This window comes from Protopterus annectens, chromosome 9.part0 (assembly GCF_019279795.1).
Source record: "Protopterus annectens isolate FY-2018-M chromosome 9.part0, PAN1.0, whole genome shotgun sequence".
NCBI classification, from domain to species: Eukaryota; Metazoa; Chordata; order Ceratodontiformes; family Protopteridae; genus Protopterus; species Protopterus annectens.
Genome location: NC_056743.1, coordinates 119,346,845 through 119,366,438, shown reverse-complemented (window position 1 = coordinate 119,366,438; position 19,594 = coordinate 119,346,845).

Genomic DNA, 19,594 nt, shown 5'->3' with positions numbered 1-19,594 from the left:
ACACAAAAAAGCAAATTCTAATTGTAAACAGTTATAAACCTGATAATAATGCTTTATTGTTTTTTTTATTCACAAATAGTTAAAATAAAAAACAACAAAATAAAAATCCCATGGTATAATAACAAAATCGACAGCACTCTTATTCATATGTTATATATTAGGCTAATGAAAACCAGGACCTTTTTAATCCTAGCCACGAAAAAAAAAACAATTTTGTTACCTTGTAACATGAGAGTCTTTACTAGTGAGGTTTGTTAGTTAGGACGGGTATGTTAAGAGGTTAAGTTATGTGGAGGGTATGTTAGTTAGAGAATGTTACCACTGGCGTCTGTCAGTAAGACATGGGGGCCAGCTTGGGGATGAATTTGCAATTTCTAATTCAATGGTCAATGCTACAACCGAATAGGGTCAGGGATAGACTTTGCTTCACATGGATGGGGAGTCTATTCCTGAGTGTGGAGATCCTATGAGTCATATATCTGTCTCACCAGCATGTTCTATTTATGTCAAAGTTCAAATCTCTGGCTCTAGTGATTCTGCTGCTGCTTGTTTTGTGGATGTGAAAAAGCTCCATCAGGACTGGGTATAAATATGCTTTATATGCCAAGCACAGATCACCTCTCAATATCGTGTAGGTGATATAGCTCTAATGTGATCTGTATAGGACAGTGTGCTAATACCCTGGATTCTCTTGGTGAGGAACTTCTATGGGTGTTCCAGCTATTGCATATGTTTAGTCAGGTATATGCAGAAGGGGGAATTGTACTCAATGATGGGTTTGATAATAGATGAGCAGAGGGGTACTATACTTTCCTTGGACCTGGATGCGATGCCATAACTTTACTTATAAGTTAAGCGACACAATGATTTTATTACTACTTTGGTTATATGTTGGTTAAAGGCCAGATTACTGTCTACATATGTTCCCAGATCTCTAACTACTGGGTCAACTCTTAGGGGTGTCTTATCAATGGAGTAATTAGTCTGGGTAGATGTTTTCCCAAAGGGCACTATAATAGACTTCATTGCATTCAATTTTAATCCATGGCTTAGGCATCAATCATTTGTCTGTGTCACACCTAATTCCAGAATGTTACTGTCATGGGGGAATTTATGATGGCTCCCAGTTTGCAGTTGTCTGCAAACTTGGTCCGCCAGAGGTCCTTGACATTAGCTTTGACCTCTGAGAAGTAGATGCCAAACAGGATTGGGCACATCAGGGAGCTCTGTGGTACTCCACTGGTGACTTGTCTCTTGGTGGAGGTGGTTTCATCAATCCTGACTTTTTTGGTGGAGGTGGTTTCATCAATCCTGACTTCTTTGGTCCTATCTGTGAACCAGCTGAAAATCCAGTGACAAGTGGAGAGATTAATGCCTAGTATGATGATTTTTTTAACAGAAAACACCTGTATAAAAGAAAACAAGTCATATTGACATAATTTTATTTGCAAATATTATAAAGTACTAATAATCTATCCAGTCACTGTCAATCAAATATTACAGCTCATTAAAGTCTCGCCTTCTTTTAAACCTCTTTCCTCCCTTGCATACACGTTTACCACAATTTCTATTTCTTCCTATGTAATTTGCTCCTACCCTTTTCTAAAGATCCCATTTCCAGTTGTTTTATCTCTGTTAATATATGCACTACCTCTAGTACAGTTGGTTTAGACTTTGATTTCAATTTCTGGTAATTGCTTTTTTGGCAGCCACCATAATTAGACTCAGCAAGGCCTTACTATGTCTAGATCATTCCAATTCTGTATCATAGCCCAAAAAATAATTTCCTTAGTCATACCAATTTGCTCACCCAGTATTTCTGATAGAGTAGTCTGCAGGGAATTTTTAAAGTCTGCTAACTCATTACACTCTCAAAAAATATGTTCCCAATTACCTCTTTCTTCCCCATCACACCTCCAACATTTGCTATCTACCTGAGGAAAAATTCTTTGGCGTCAACATGGGGTATAAAAATACCAATGTAAACATTTCCAAGCAAAGATTCTAAATCTTCTGCACTTTCTTGCATATTTGAGAGACATACATATATCCTCCCATTGTTTCTTTGTGAATTGCTTATCTATTCTCTCTTCCCAATCTCTTATAACCTCCTCTGATTGATTCTTATAATTATGCAATAATTTTAACAGCAGCTTCTGTTCTACATTCTACTAAAAACCCTACCAGTACTGGTCTTTCACTTAGGAGTCCCCTATTCCTTTTTTTTCCTATACTCTGATATCAGTCCTTGATAGGGAAGGTAATCTCTATCCTGAAGTCCAAATAAATTCTTGGCCTCTTCACATTCTATTATCTTTCCCTTTCTACTTATTTGCTCCCAATACCCTGGTTATTTTGCCAGTTTTCTCCAATAAATTCCAGCCCCTTCTTGTCTGGTGTCTGTATCCCTAATTACAGTTATCCCTATTGGCAGAATCTCTTTTCTCCATTCCCATGTTAGCTTAGTATCTTAGACTACTTTCTGTTAGTTTATGAATATAATACTCTGTATGGTTATTGTTATTATCCTAAAGAATCTGCATCCAAAATCCCAGTCTCTCCTTCTTTCTTGAGCTTCCCCATTTCATCATCATCCCTTTCCACTTTGAATGATAGATTTCTGCTTGTGCTATGTAGAGAAGCCTTAACTGTGTAGCTCTGAAATGCCCCTTAAAATCGGGTAATCCCAGATTGCCTTATTCTACTGGAAGAATTAGTTAATCCCACTTGATTCTTGCCATCTTCCCCTCCCAGATATAATCCTTTAGCTCTTTATTAATTGCTATCTACAACTTCTCATTTGATAAAAATATGCCTGACCAGTGTATAAATCTAAAAAGACTAAAACATTTTAACTGCTTGTATCTGTTTTCCTTATCCATATAACAGAGCTTCCATTTTCTCAGTTTTTGTATTAGCTTTTTTCTGTCTCTTCCCACATATCCTTAGCTGTCATACCAGAATCCTTTTTTATCCATACTCCTAGGTACTTCATTTTATCATGTCCCCATAAATATGGATATTGCTGAACCAATTCATGTGTAGGCACATAATGTGCAGCTATTACCTTTGTTTAGGTTCATTAATTTTGAATCCCAAAATGATATGAAACTGTCTCAAAATGTTCCACAACAATGAAATGTCCTTTTCTGGTTTTAAAAGGCATAAATTATCATCATCTGCAAACAAAGCAAACATTTCTTGACTGCCATGCCAATTATATCCTTGAATTTCTGAGTCCCTTATTTTCTTTGCCAATGGTTTTAAGTATAATGCAAATAACAAAAGGGAAAGATGACACCCCTGCCCAAACAGAAATTATCAGAGAGGAATCCACCCACTTTAATTTTCACCTCCAGTCCCTCATATATCCTCCTAATCCACCATATAATTTTATCAGAGAATGCAAATGCTTCCATTGCCCTGCTCATAAACTATAAGCTTACTCTGTCAAATGCTTTCTTTGCATCAAGACCTACCAACAACAGTGGTATTTTCTTACATTCTGCTTCCCTCTGGATCATCAGTGGTCTGTTCATGTTGTCAAATGCTTGCCTTCCCTCCATAAAACCACATTGATCCATATCTATCAATGTTGGCATCACCTTTGCCATTCTGCGTCTCTGCTTTATATAGACATTCCTAATTTTTTTTAAATATTTCTAGTATCTCTGTAGGATCTGTTTTTCTAGTTTCCCTAAGCTTGACAACATCCCTTTCTAATTTTGTTGCCAGAGTCAGTCTGCTAAAAGTTTCTGTGATCTGGAGTTATTATCAAAAAGCAGTTACTTAACAGCAGTCTTCCTAAACTCATGCTCTAATCTCTTATTTTCTGTTTAGCATTCTGCAGTTGCTCCTCTTCTTGTTCTGTCATATTCTCCCTATTCTGCAATAGTTTCATATTGACAGTCCCTTTAAATAATTCTTGTTACTTCTTAACCATATCTGTCTTTCTTTTATTCTACCCTATTTTTAAACTCCACTTTAATTTTATCACACTCAGTAGTTATATTTTCAGAAGAAATTACTATCTTCTGTAATAACTCCTGAATAATTTCTACTACCAATTCCTTAAATTGTTCTCTTTTCAAAAGATAGGTGGGAGGGTTTTAGTGTCTCATTTTTATTTCATTACCCTGCATTTTTATTTTAGTTATTATTAGTGTGTGATCTGAAATAGCTACTGGATGTGTATCAAAACTTTCAATTAAATGCACATATTCCTGTCAAATTTAAATTCTGCCTAGCCCAGCTTTTGTATCTTGGGGAATAATATGAAAATTCACTCTGATCTCCTACTACTGAATTCACATCTTCCATGCCATTTTCATAAATGTCTTCAAACATCTACCCTTCTTTGTTATATTTTCTTTTGTGGGCCCCCAGACATATCTTCACTGCTGCAAATCAAATTCCAGTCCTTACAAACAAGTAATATTCCATGCTGAAAGTTGATGATTTCTCCCAGAATTTTCTTAAGCTCCATTATAGCAGTTTTAGGTAGAATATAAGTACATGCCAGTGTAATCCTCCTCCCTTGCAAGTGGTTACTTAGTACTACAAATCTACCATAATTATCTTTTTTTGTCCTCTTCTATCACTATTGGAACTCCTCTTGCAATTAATAAAAGTACTCCTCTTTTCCTTTGTCCCGGGTATTCCACTGAATAACCGTTCTGAAAACCTTTCTTTATCAAACTCACATTTACCTCTTTCCAAATGTGTCTCCTGTAGCATAGCTATTTGTACTCTACATTTTTAATATAGTTCAGTACTCTTTCTTTTTTGTATACATCTGTGAAACCTTTTACACTTAAATATAATATAATATAGAAATCATTATGTTATAATGTTATTCCCATCTGCATGTGTAACAGCTTTTTTGTTAAGTGTCTATTTCCAGTTTTTATGTTACATGCCTACACTGTTTGGCAGGCTGATCTTTTGGGTCTATGTCAATTATTCAAATGCTTAAAATGTCGAACATTATATGGTTGAGACCATATGTCCGACATTTCAAGTGTTCGATGATTGACTTTTAATGGTGCAGAATGGGACAATTTCCCTTTTCTGCACTGAAGTGTGGTCTCGGACTTGTTTTATTTAAGTGGGTGGGGGTGTGGGGGATGCAGGGGGGCTTGCCCCTCTGCTCGTACTGTTAGTGTATGTTTTTCTTTTTTTTTTTTTATTAGATATTCGAACTTCGAAATATCGACCATATGGTATTCAACAAACATTTTGGAAGTTTGAATATTTGACACAGACCTGATCTTTTATACAGTTATTTCTTGTCATATCCATTTGAGCTAATGTCACATCTTACAAAGATTTTGTTTTACTGAAAACCCTCAAAAAAACACACCCCCAATACACCCCTAAAACCTGGTAACTTAATAACAGCACACAAAACTATGTACATCTTCAAATACTGAAATGTTACCCTCCTAATAGGAACAATTGTCTCAGACTGACAGCCACACTCACAGAGTTGGATTAACCTAAAAGGAAGGTTATGCATATTAAGATGCAAGGTACAGCCTGTGCTTCTACTAAGTGCTGTTTGGCTTTGTCTTATCTTTATTACACTCCCAGATGGGGAAAACACCTGAATGTTATCAGAAAATATGATGATCTAGCCATTGTAAGGGGTTTATATCACATCATCAAATGCAGATAACATTGAACTCAAAACAGCGAACCCTGACATTGAAATGATGTCAACGGCAGTTCCCAATGGGGACATGGAACATTAAGGGTGTAGGCAGGGGGGCAAGTCCCCCTGCACCCCCCCACACCCCCGCTACTTAAATATACCAACTCTGAGATCATGCTACAGTGTAGGAAACAGAAATCTTCCGTTTCTGCACTGTACTGCACTGAAGTGCGATCTCCAAAGTGGTATATTTAAGTGGCATGGAGTGTCGGGATTCAGGGGGTCTTGCCCCCTGCATGATGCAAGTTGTTTTTAATCTTCACTCCACATGTCATGTTTTACCCCCATTTCCATATTTTCAGTTCAATGTTTACAGCTTCAATATTTTCCAAGTTCGATGAAGTGATATACACCGATTGTAAGAAATAAATGTTTTGTTTTTAATACTCTTTATCAGATTGTCTCCATGGAAACATGAAAAGCAGATATACAGTTGCTTCTATAAGAACTAATTTATTTGTTAGACAATGTTCTTTTTTATTTATTTGCTTTCTCTCAAAATGCATTACTAGATCAAGCCATGGGCCTTAATCCAGTCATCCCCCTAAGCAAGAGTGAAAAAAGGATATTAATTTTTCATGTATCCTCTTCTTTTGACCAGACGTTTCTTTATGTTTGAGTGCCTACATTTCTTAAAACTGAGCAAGGAGAAAGAAAGAAAGAAAGAAAGAAAGAAAGAAAGAAAGAAAGAAAGAAAGAAAGGACGAAAACAGGGGCACCTGTTTACTTTAATATCCCCATTACAGTCAAAAATAACTGAGAAAACTTTACTTTCCAGCATGCAGATTATATCATGCATTATGAACTCACTACTATTAAGAAAAAATGTTGTTTTACTTGATTAACTCTTTCCTTCCATCCTCTCCTAAATGTTCTTCCAAATATTAATGGCATGAAGTATGGCATATGCTTGAGTCCCACACAACTTTAACAAAGTCAAAAAAGTCTAATATTTGCACGTTTTCTTGTTCTATCATGCTTCACAAATATAATTAATGCTTTGGAATCCCACAATTATTTGTCAATTTCTGAGTTGCTAGTTTTATTCCTGTTGATCTACATATCCCAAATCCAGTTTCTGCTGCATTTCCAACGTACTCCCAGTTCTTCTTGTCAACTCTTATGCTTTTCTCTCTCTCTCCAGCATTTTCTGTGGAAACATTGGAAGAGGTTTCACTGACACAGTCTCTCTGTGATCTTTATTACCAGAAGAACAAGAGGCAGAATCTCCTCCTGTTTCGTAGCTCACTTTTTGTTGGACAGACTTTTGTATTTCCTCCTTAGCATGCTCTGCATCAAAAAATGATTTTGTCCCTCCAGTATAGAATATTTTGAATGTAGCTGGGTACAGCACCTTGAATGTCACACCTGCTTCTCAACATTTCCTGATTAGTACAATAAATGTATTCCTCTTCTGCCTGGTGTACAGTGAGTAATCATTTTCCAGAAACACTCTACTTTCTTCTACTTTTACTACTTTGTCCTACTATCACAGTTTTGTCAGAATCAACTCCTTCTGCTGGAAGTATTGCATTTTAACTATTAATTTATTAATGCTAATAATTATTTTTAGTGGTTAGAGGATAGAGAGATTCATGAGAATTATAGATATAATATAACATTTGCTACATTCAAAGTTTGCAAGCAGTATACATTACATAGTTTGCTAAAACAAATAGGCAAAACTGAATGCTAACCAATTATTTACTATGTAGTAAATATGAAATCATACTGCTTCTAAAGTTTTAACATGGGTCATATAAATAAATCATAGTTGCGTACCATGCATTATTACAGTTCCTAACATAATAAGAAGTTATGTACCTACCATAACGTTCCATGTTAGTTGTCTTCTCTCGCCTTCTTTCTTGCTTGATGGGTTCGGAGCCGATCCTCGGCTCCGACTCGGCACTTGCTTTAGCTCGAGAACTCCTTTTACCAGCTCGAGGCAGCCCCATATCCCATGATGCAAGGCAGGAAGTACCCAGATCTCGTTTGTTGACAAAAGGGCAATAACACCAAGCATAAACAATACTTCCCAAAGGAAGAAGAAACTTACAAATGGAAAAAGGACCAGGTCTGAATGGTCTTTAGCATTATAGTTTCTTATACAAGGTCTGTCCAGGCCAGGGGGAAGGAGGGAGGGTCGCAAGAAAGAAGGCGAGAGAAGACAACTAACATGGAACGTTATGGTAGGTACATAACTTCTTAATGTTAAGTTGTCAATCTCGCCTTCATTCTTGCTTGATGGGACCGCGTCCCTAGCACCTCTATCCTGGGTGGCTCAATGGAACAAACTCTTGAGGACTGTAGAGCCAAAACTGGCTCTGTCCCTGGAGGCCAAGTCCAATTTGTAATGGGAAACAAAAGTGTGAGGAGTGGCCCAAGTGGCCGCTGCACAAATAGTGTCTAAAGGCAGTCTAGCTTGAAAAGCTGTAGAAGTAGCTAAACTCCTAGTTGAATGTGCTTTAGGTTTTGAGTACAGCTGTTTTCCCCTGATCGTATAAATTTCAGTGATGACCGAAGAAAGCCATCCGGACAAAGTCACTTTAGAAACAGGAAGGCCTTTTTATTATCCGCATAGGAAACAAAAAGTTGATCAGATTTTCTAAATTTTTTGTTCTGTCCAAATAATATCTAAGCTGACGGTGGACGTCAAGATAATGTAGCTTTGTTCAGCTCTATCTGAATAGTTAGGAAAAATACAGGAGATCAATAGATTGATTCAGATTGTTTTCAAGCGACCTTAGGTAAAAAGGATGGATTAGTTCTCAAAGATACTCTGTCTTTGTGAAAAATCAAATAGGGTCGAACCGAAAGAGCATGAAGTTCAGACACCCTCCTGGCAGATGTAATAGCCACTAGGAATAAAGTTTTCCAAGAAAGATATTTCAGGGAACAAGAAACAGCTGGCTCGAAGGGGAAGAAACAAGGGTGTCAGGACTAAATTTAAATCCCACTGAGGAGGAGGATTCCTGATTGGAGGCTGTAGTAGGAAAATTCCTTTCAAAAGGCCCTGCAGAGCCTATGGGACATAATATTATGATCTGCTATCCCGACATGAAAATTAGAAATAGCAGCCAACTGAACTCTGACTGTGGAAGAAGAGGAGCCTGCATGGAAAATCTCTGCTAAGAAGTCCAGAACTGCCTGAACAGGGGCAGTAAAAGGATCAATATTTTGGGCCTTAGCCCAATAAGAGAAACGTTTCCATTTGCTTGTGTAAATCCTCCTGGTAGAGGATTTTAGTGAAGCTACTATGATATCTCTAACTGGGTTAGAGATCAAAGGAAGCCTGGCTAAGGAAGGAAGTGGAGCAACCATGCTGTGAGGTTGAGAGAAGGGATTGACCGGTGCAGCTGACCGGATTGGTGAATCAGTAGATCTGGCACTGGGTCCAGATGCCACGGCTGCACCAAAGGTGATGATGGAGGAACAGGAACCAAACTTGTCGAGGCCAGTAAGGGGCAATGAGAATCAATTTGGCTCTCAAAGCGGTAGCTTTCTGGATCACCTGAGGGATCAGAGGAAAGGAGGAAGGCATAAAGAAGTCCCTGGGGCCAATCCTGGGTCAGAGCGTCTCTGGGGGATGGCCTGATAGAGGAAGAGGCTGAAGAAGTCTGGACATTTGCTGTTTTGGGGAGTAGCAAAAGATCGCAACATGGACGACCCCATTCCAGAAAAATCTCTTCCGCTATGGATTGCTTGAGAGACCACTCGTGAGGCATGAGAATAGCTCTGCTCAATCTGTCCGCTATAATGTTGGTTTTCCCAGGGATATGCGTTGCTACCAGAAACCGATGAGAGGAGATCGCCCATTGCCATAGTCTGAGCGCTTCACGACACAAGGGGTAGGACTTGGTTCCGCCCTGTTTGTTGATATACCAAACTACAGACATGTTGTCTGTGTGGACTGCAATTGTCCCTACGGGAAGAAAGTCGTTGAGGGCTTGCAACGTTAAAAGCACTGCTCTCATCTCCAGGACATTTATGTGCAGATGGTACTCGAGCGGTTGCCACGTCCCATGAACCATCCTGCCCTGATAATGACCCCCCCACCCGATCAGGGAGGCATCCGTGGTGACAGTGGCTATCGGGGACGGAGGTACAAAGCACCTGCCTTGGTGAACCTGAGACGATGTGATCCACCAAGCAAGATGTTCTTTGCATGTTTGTGTCACCAGAATCTGGTGACACATTGGGAGTTGCTGGTATGACCACTGTGTGAACAGCATCCACTGAAGGAGGCGCATGTAGAATCGAGCCAGGGGAAGAAGAGTGATGGCCGCAGCCATAAGACCTAACACCTTTAGAACCATTCTGGCCTGTATCTTCTTGCTGGCCAGAATGATCCTGACATGAGTCTGAATGTCTGAAACTCTTTGTTCTGTAAGGGTAGCTGACATCCGAACAGTGTTTAAGTTTGCGCCTATGAAGGTAATAGACTGGCAGGGCGATAAGGATGACTTTTCGTAGTTGACTGAGATGCCCAAATGAGAACAAAGGTCTATTGTGTAATCCCTGGCTTGTATAAGCTGATGCCTGGTGGTAGCTGACAGGAGCCAGTCGTCGAGATACGGAAACACCTGGAATCCTTGACGTCTCAGGTGAGCCGTGACCACTGCCATGCATTTGGTGAACACTCTGGGGGCTGTAGTGAGACCAAAGGGCAGGGCTCTGAACTGGAAAAGACTGGACCCCAGCCGAAAGCGGAGAAATCTCCTGGAGCGTCTGTGAATTTTGATGTGATAGTACGCATCCTGAAGATCTATTGAGCACATCCAGTTGTCCTTCTGTAAGAAGGGTAGAATTGACTGAAGAGTGACCATTCGAATCTTGTCTTCCTGACAGACTTGTTGAGTCTGCTGAGATCCAATATTGGTCTCCAGTCTCCCGTCTTTTGGGGACCAAAAGAACCTTGAGTAGATTCCGGCTCTGAATGGTCTATTGTGACTGGCCGAATGGCTATTTTTTGCAGTAGTTTTGGTAGCTCTAACTCTGCAATGGCCCTTAGACCGGGTGGTACATCTGGAAGGGAACTTGAGGGAAGGACTTTCCTCGAAAGGAATTATGTAACCCTTGGATATGATCGACTGTACCCATCTGTCTTGAGTGAGGGAATGCCAGGCTTCTGGGTACAGTGATAATCTTCCCCCGACTGCCTCCAAGGAGGGACAGCCGGGCAACACCTCAGGGATGCTGAAAGGGCTTCTCAGGAAGAGACTCCCTGTTGCCCTGATTCTTCGGACCCCCTCTGCCTCTAGAGCGGCATCTGTTGTTGTTACCCCCTCTGCCTCTAGGGGTAAACTGACCACGTGAATCCGGCGTGACTCCTTGAGATTTACGGAACCACATCTTCCCACCCTTCTGTCCTTTGGGATAAGGCCTAGAAGGGGTGGAAAAACGGACTCCAACAGCAGAAAGAGTCTTGCCGTCCTGCTCACACCTGGTCAAGGTTTCCTTCACCTGAGGGCCAAACAAAGCTGACCCATCAAAGGGAGAATTTGTGAAGGACGCCTTAAAGGGATCCGCAAAATCACATAGCCGCATCCAGGCTTGGCGTCTAAGAGCCACACCTGTGCCTGCGGCTCTACTACTCCATCAGCAGCATAAGATATTAGCCGCATGGAGGAGTTAGCAATGGAATTGAGGGTTCCTAGCTGCGAAGCAATCTTTTCTTGGGCCCCTGCAGCTGTAGGATCCTGAACTACTTCTCCCAGCTCCTTCAGGATATCTCTCTGGAGTCTGGTGAAGTGACAAAGATAATTCAGCGAGCATAGCAAAGGTCGCTGAGGAAAACATCCGCTTGCCGTACCTATCCATGGTCCTAGAGTCCTTATTAGGAGGATGGACGGGCACGGAAGGATCTGCAAGTTCCTTTTTGGTGGCCGCAGCCACCACCATGGCATCAGCGGGGACACCCTTGGTAAGGAATTGTTTGTCACTAGGGGCAGTTATAAATTTAGAAGGCCTCCTAGGGACTGGCTCTACAGAGTCAGGAGCTGTCCACGCCTTTCGTGCTATAACCTGCATAAGGGGGTCGAAAGGCGGAGACACCCAGGAGGTGGAGGGCCGAGATCCAAACGCCTCTAGGTATACTGACTCATCCTCAGAGGGATTGTTGGTGGGCCAGTTTCCCTCTGTTTCAGAAGTTCTAGGATGTCTGAGAAGGAGACATCCTCAGAGGGGATCTAGGGATTCCTCTGACTCATCAAAGTCAGTATCCAGTGACAGACTCAGGGAGTCTACATGCTTCCTCTTACAAGTCCTCTTCCTAGGAGGATCTCCCGAAACATCAGGAGAATCCTCGGAAGAGGGGAAATTCCCAATGGGGAAACCTGAGGCGGAGGATCTCTGGGTCCTGTAGCAAGAGAAGTGGCAGAGATGTCAACAGGTACAATAGAGGGAGGAGCTACGGGAAGAGACTGCTGACTGATACCAGTGGCCAGTACACTCTTCATCACCTCGAATGCTCCCCTCCCAGGCAGGTCCGAGAGACCCGCTCCGAAGAGCTAGGAACTCCAGGGGCCACCGGAAGGGAAGTCTCCGAGGCAGATGTCGGAGCCGAGCTCACCAAGGCCGAGGCTCCAAGGGGAAGAGCGGGTTCGGACAAGGGTCCGATGCCACTCACCCCCTCGGAGGAGACCATGGAAGCCCGACCACCGAATCCCTCTAAGGAAGAGGAGATAAGAGTAGGGCTGAAGGAACAGAAGGGGTATCCGTCCTCCAGCCGTAGCAGTAACCATGCCCGAAGACTCCAACTCCAAGCTCTGGGGTAGAGTTGAAGGAGGAACTGTAACGGGGTGTGGACCAACAGTCGTCTGCTGAGACGGACTGTGTAGCATTTGGGCCAGTACCTGTGACTTGAGCAATCTACTGACCACTCTCTCTAGGTCATGGTCTGACAACCTGGATGACCTTGAAGATCGGCTCCGATGGCTCCGTTCTGATAGAAGAGGCGAGGCCGGAGCCGAAAGTATCGGCTCCAAGGAAGGAGACCTCGACCTCTTCCTGGAATGGGTCATCGGAGCCGATATTACTGATCCTGTTGGCACCGATTTCGGAGCCGGCAGAACGCTCGATGTATCGGCTCCAGCGGAGCCGATACAGCCACCAAAGTAACGGTGTCGGAGCCGATCGAGCCGACACCGATGCCTGCCACATGGGTGTCGGAGCCGATCGGGCCGACACCGATGCCGTCTGCGTGGGTGTCGGGCGGTCGGAACCGACACCACAGTGGTCAAAGCAGATTCGGCACCGATAGCCATCGGCGCGAAAGCTTAGTGGATCAGAATCGGCTCCAGCGGGCGATCTCGACTCTATCGAGTCGGAGCCGAGGCCACAGGCTTAGAAACAGAAGCCTGGGTCTTGGCAGATTTAGTTGATTTTGTGGGGCCGACTTGGCGGAGAGCCCTCCGGCTTAAGAAGACCCCTGAGAATCAACTTATTCCTTCTCTCCTGCAGGACTCTCTGGCTGAAGGAGTGACAAATAGCACAGGAGTCCTGCAGGTGAAGAGGGCCTAAACAGTACAGGCAAGAAGTGTGACCGTCTGTCAGAGACATCTTCTGACAGCACGAGTCACACTTCTTAAAACCTGAAACCCTCTCTTTAGACATGGTGCCTAACAAAACACACACACACCAGTCCAATTAAATTAAACTAATACCAAAAGGTATTTAGTAAAAATACCAACACACACACCCTAACAGGGGATGGGATAAGGAAATTAACTGACTAAAAAAATTAAAAGAGACAGGGATTTCTGTCAGAAAAAGTTAAATTTAAAGTTAAACTATCAAAACAAATAGTTTTTAACTAAAAGGGGCTTAAATGTCACAAATGTGAATTACTTACCAGGAGCTGGTAAAGAGAAGACCTCCCAAGCGAAGCGGCAAACGAGATCTGGGTACTTCCTGCCTTGCATCATGGGATATGGGGCTGCCTCGAGCTGGTAAAAGGAGTTCTCGAGCTAAAGCAAGTGCCGAGTCGGAGCCGAGGGATCGGCTCCGAACCCATCAAGCAAGAATGAAGGCGAGATTGACAACTTAACATCGTACGTTATCCTCTAACCACTAAAAATCATACTAGATGTTCAGAAAAGGAGGTCCTTTTTAACTTTAAAGAATAAAAGATTTTCAGCTACTAGGTCATCATAATGAGGAATCTGTATATGCTTAGTTCACTTACTTACTAATGCTAGTAGTGCTGAAGTAATTATAATATGAAGAAGAAATAAGTAACTCTTGTTTGAGCAAAAGTAAATCTGAAGGAAAAACCACAGCACTGTGGGATGTCCTAACATTTGATATGTTTGCACACTAAGCACAACTTAAAGGAGTACCAGTTCATTTTAAAAATGTACTATTGTGTTGGCGTTCGGTTGCCCAGTTTAACATGACCCTTGACCCACAATTTTCAGTAGAAGAAGCACTGCTCATTTATGTGGCATCCTGTAAATATACATTTCAGTAATTTTTCATTTTGCTACTAGATCTTTTTTTTTGGCTCAAGGCCAAGCAAGTCAGCAGTATAGCAGATGCTGTGTTAGTTCATGAATGACCTACAGTAAAGAAAAATATATTACAAGTTCTGAAGGAGGCAAAACTGTCACATCCTCACGTGTGTTTGTGTATGTCGACAAGTTATTTAGCTATAAGAACAGGGATATGGTGTTAATGGAAAAGAAAGCAAGAATGCTGGGTCAGAGGACTGGGGGAATGCACTATAAATAAAATTCATCATTTTAAGACTTTAAATGCAAGGTAAAATGCTTGAATGGCAGTAAGGAAAGATTGCTTGACTGCTGCTAAGTTGTCCTGGGTCTGAATATTTGACCAAGCTGTCGAAGGACAGAACTGAAAAGTACCACTACCTACTAACACTGCCCCACTGCATGTCCAGCCCTTTGGACCTTGTAGGCATGTGCAGGGAAGGGTTCAGACTTAGATGTGGAAAAAAAAATCTTCTGATGGCTACTGGATGAAATTCCATACAAAAACTACAAAAGAGGAGAACAGATGGTGGTTTGATGGTCAGCAGCTGCAGAGATAAAAAAAATGACAGTGAAGGATTCTTATAATTTAAGTTTGGTAGTTAAGAATGCTGACTTGTATGCGTCTGCAATATGTGCACATGGTACATGGATAAAATGCTCCCCAATGTATCCCTGATCAATTACATATAAAAAAAAGTATTTTTTATAAGTCAATTTCATGGAGGGACTACTGCCCCAGTGAACTATACCTCTTTCTTAAAGAGGAGTTCTTATTACGGAAAATACAGTTTTCTGAAGACAGTGATATCTGATAGGTGACTAAAGGAAAACCATTTTGTCAAGCATGGGAGAGGGTCCCTGAGGATGTCAGACGAGATACTTGCTAGCAAGTACGGAATATGGGACTCCAATAAATAGGGATGATTACTACAAGTGTCGTATTTTGTGTATGCTACAATGTAGCACAAATTACGAACATTATAGTCACTGGTTTTCTATTAAAATCAAATATTCTCTTTACTCCGAGGTACAGCAATTCTAGTGTTAGTATACTGTGTAAACAGTTATATGAGGTGGGGGTATACACTCCTGCAGGAACAATGAGCACACATCAAATAAACAAAATATAAACTGGTTTTATGAAAGAATCTGGCACCTTCCTGTACCCCCTCAAAATGGAGGCCTAAACCAGAACTCCCCCCATAAACTAAATATATTAACCCTGGCTCAGTTACAAAAATCACCTGCTTTATTTAAGGAACTCATTTAGAAACAAACATTTAGCATCTTCAATGTTCATGCAGGAGGGTAAGCCCCCCTGCACCCCCCCATACCCTGAACAAATTATATATACCAACTCCAAGATCATACTACAGTGAAGAAAAGGGTAAACTTACCGATCTTCACTGTATTGCAATCTCCATTCGTAAGCATTAAAACAGATACATTTTTTCCTTAAATAAAGCATCTGTTTTTTTTTGCTTTGTAACTGCACCGCAATGCACATTCAGAAGTTTGGAGTTCTGGGTGACATGCACAGTAACTGTTTCATTCTTATTATTTCCAGCATTGTAAACAGTCATTTTTTTCAACTTTCACTCTTCTTGTCTCATCTATTCAAATTACGATGTTCTGTTTATTCACTGTACTGAAATAGATACACACACACACACACACACACACACACACACACACACACACACACACACACACACACACACACACACACACACACAGTAAAAAATAATGAGATCATGGAACTTATAGTTTAAAATCACAAGTATAATTTTAAATTTCACTTTTGAAGAATCATAAATCAGTGTCCTCCTGTACACAAGTCAGTCATTTTGCTGACAGCCAAACACTGTATACTGCATGTATATGTGCTATATAGTTAAAACATTTAAAGCAGCTGTCTACTTGCAGGCTGATAAGGGTCTCATTTTTGATTATGTACACCAGAATGTACATGTCCAGGCTCACATGTCCATAGCAGATGAGATGTGCAGTGGGCAAGAGATGCTGTGAAGAATGCCATAATAAATTCTCCAAATACATACCATCTGCTTAAAGAGATGCTCCTGCAATATATACTGTAAGTAGTGGCAAGCAGTTGTCCATGTCAGCTGTTGCAATTCATTTCTCTTGATGTCACCTGATAAACATAGTGAGTGGCAATATTTGAAAGGGTTACTGGAACATTTAGTAACCACACCCTAGGCATTCTTCCTTATGTTAAACCAGTCAAAGTAATCACAACAACTAAATAAATGAAAAACAGTTCCAGACTGCTAGAAGGAATAATCTTTTTGAAGTTTATTATAAATTCACCAAACCATGAGCACTTTCATCTCAGAATGAGACTTCATCAGATAAAACAATACAGTGCTACACCTACTATATATAGTGCCATAAATAACTTTGATTAACTAACCAATTAAGAACTTAAAGCAGCACTACCAGCTGATTTTAAAATAAATATACATATATATATTATTGTTGTAGACCATAAGTAAATTTACAAAAATACATCGAAGTTAAATTAAGTTACTAAAAAAAATGATTAAATAAAAAAACTTCTCTACATTGTAATAAAACTTGAATAATGTATAATGAAACTATTATGGAATAATACTATTCTTACCTATAATTCAAACCTTTGCTGCTCTCTCAATGAGTGTAGCCTTAATGCTGATGTATTCATTAAGACCTGGGGGAAAATTGGTCTCAGTTGCCATCTTAATTCCCGGTTCAACAATAAACTCTTTAAATCACCCCCTCTAGTATTATTTTTAACCAAATCAATAATTCCAAATTTAAAACTACTAAAAGATGCACAGGAAACAGAATGTTTGTATAGGGCACTGGTATCTTTACTAACCCTAATGTCATTAAGGTGTTCATATATTCTGTCTTTCAGTGCCCTTTCGGTTTTCCCAATGTAAAATGATGAACAGTGTGTACAGATGGCCAAATATACCAACATTCTACTATAACAATTTCCTTTACAGAATTTGACAACACTGCCCAAACCATTATTCAATTTTATAGACTCTTCTTTATAGATGTGAGAACATTGCCCACACCTGCCACATGAACTAGTTGCTTTCTTGCTATTCTCCTTGTTATCAACTCTTTCAAACAGCCTTTTAAAACTCATTCCTGTTCTGTAAATAAACTGAGGTCTGTTCCCTACCACTTCATATAGCTCCTTATTGGTTTTCAGTATACTCCAATTAGCTTTCACTATTTTTGTAAAGAAGTCCGAAAACACATTAAATTCAGTAACACAAGCACCCTGATAATTTTTTGAAGCCTTACCAGTTTCTGTCATATTAATAAATGGTTGACCAAGTAAAGCTTTGTATTTAGTCCCCCAACCATTGTAAACTTCCTCCAGTGTTATACCAACCAATTCTCTAGGATATCCTCTCTCAATAAACTTTTTACCAAGGAAATTAAATTCTTCAAAGAGATCATAAAAGTCGGACGTCATCCTAGCCAGCCTGACAGCCTGTCCTTTAATCAAACTCCTTTTTTGATGGAAAGGGTGGGAACTATCGTGGTGTAAATAACTATTACACCATGTGGCCTTACGAAAAATCCTGGACTTAAAACCCTGTAGTGTCTTACTAATAGTGATGTCTAAATAGTTAATGCTGTGATCATCGACAGTATAAGTGAAGGAAAGAAAATTTGTGGTATTATTTAAATAATCAATGAAATCCACTATACTATCCTTGGTACCATCCCAAATCACAAAAATGTCATCCAAAAATCTTAGATAGCACTTCATATTTTTTCTATAAATACTTTTCAACACAAACCTTTCTTCCCATTCTAACATCACTAAATTAGCATAAATGGGGGCACAAGCTGCCCCCATAGCTACACCACTGGTTTGTTGGTAGTATTCACCTTGGAAGCCTATATAATTGTTATCCAAAACGACTTCCATTAGTTCCAGAATTAATAACTTCTGATCGTAAGGTAAATCCAGATGTTTATGGATACTATCCTCAAAAAATTCTTGTCCCAAAACCCGTGGTATACAGGTAAATAGATCCTTAACATCAATTGTTAAGAATACACAATTTTCTGACCACAAATCTTTATTTAGTTTACTAAGGAAATCCCAGGAGTCTTTAATTAAATGTTCCATCCTTGTTGCTATATTTTTGGTAAGGCTATCTATATAAACTGCCAGGGGGTGTGTTTTTGAATTACTGGCTGATACTATAGGTCTAAACGGGGGCTCAGAAATAGACTTGTGGACCTTAGGCACCCCAAAAAACTGAGAAATAATAGGATGTACTTGTCTCAAAAAATGGTATGTTGATTTGTCGACTCTATTTTCTAATAGATATTCTTCCAAAAGAGAATCGATCCTCCTATATGCAATTAAAATCTCATTGTATGAAACTAAAGTATATGTGTTTAAATCCAACAAAATGTTAGTTAAGGCATTGTTATATTCCTCATTGTCAAATAATACAACACCACCCCCCTTATCCCGTTTCATAATCCTAATATCTTTCTGTGTTTTTAATTCAAAAAGAAAGGAAAAAGTTCATTTATTGATCAAGTAAAATAGCCATTTTACTTTTTCTCAAATAATGATCAGTTAGGTAGCAGTGTGAATGCAAGTCAATTAAGACCTATGTATTACAGAGTTCCAAATAAAAACAATAGAAAAAAACCTTGAATTACTAGTAACTTTAACAGTCAAATTGATCTGAACAGTAAGATTCTTCCGTCTGTGTTACATTATACTGTCGGCCATTTCTGATGTTGTGCCTTATGGGGAAAAAAAAGTGAGTAGCATCTTGGGGATGGATGTGGGTAATAGGGTGAACACTGAATTATTTATTTTTCTTTCTTTCTGAATGCCTTATGCACTGGTAAACTGCTGGTGTTGTTTGTTGATTTCTTATTTTTTGTATTCCTAACAGTGTGTGGGTGCTATCAGCTTTAAATTATTTATTCAGTTAACATTTATTTCTTTTATTGCCTTCATTCTGTTTCGGTATTGTAGTTCATAAATTCATAGTTTAGTACTAAGCTAACTGCCCTTGTGAGCCATTTTAAGCCCAGCTAATTATCCCTTGTAAGACTCAAACCCAGCATCTTGTGTTTGTAAGGCAAACACCTTAGTCATTAAGCCACCCTCCCTCCTAGTATATATGTAGCTCAGACAGCATAAAAGTCATAGGATAATATGAAACTATCACTAGTACAGCTCTCAACATTTTCCCTCAAAAACCAGGGACAAAGTCAAAAATAGGGGGGGTATGAAGAGTAAAATCAAAACTAATAGTCACTTAAAACGTTAACAGACTCACAGGTTTTGCATCAAGATGCACTTTTTCTGAACAATAAGAAAAGT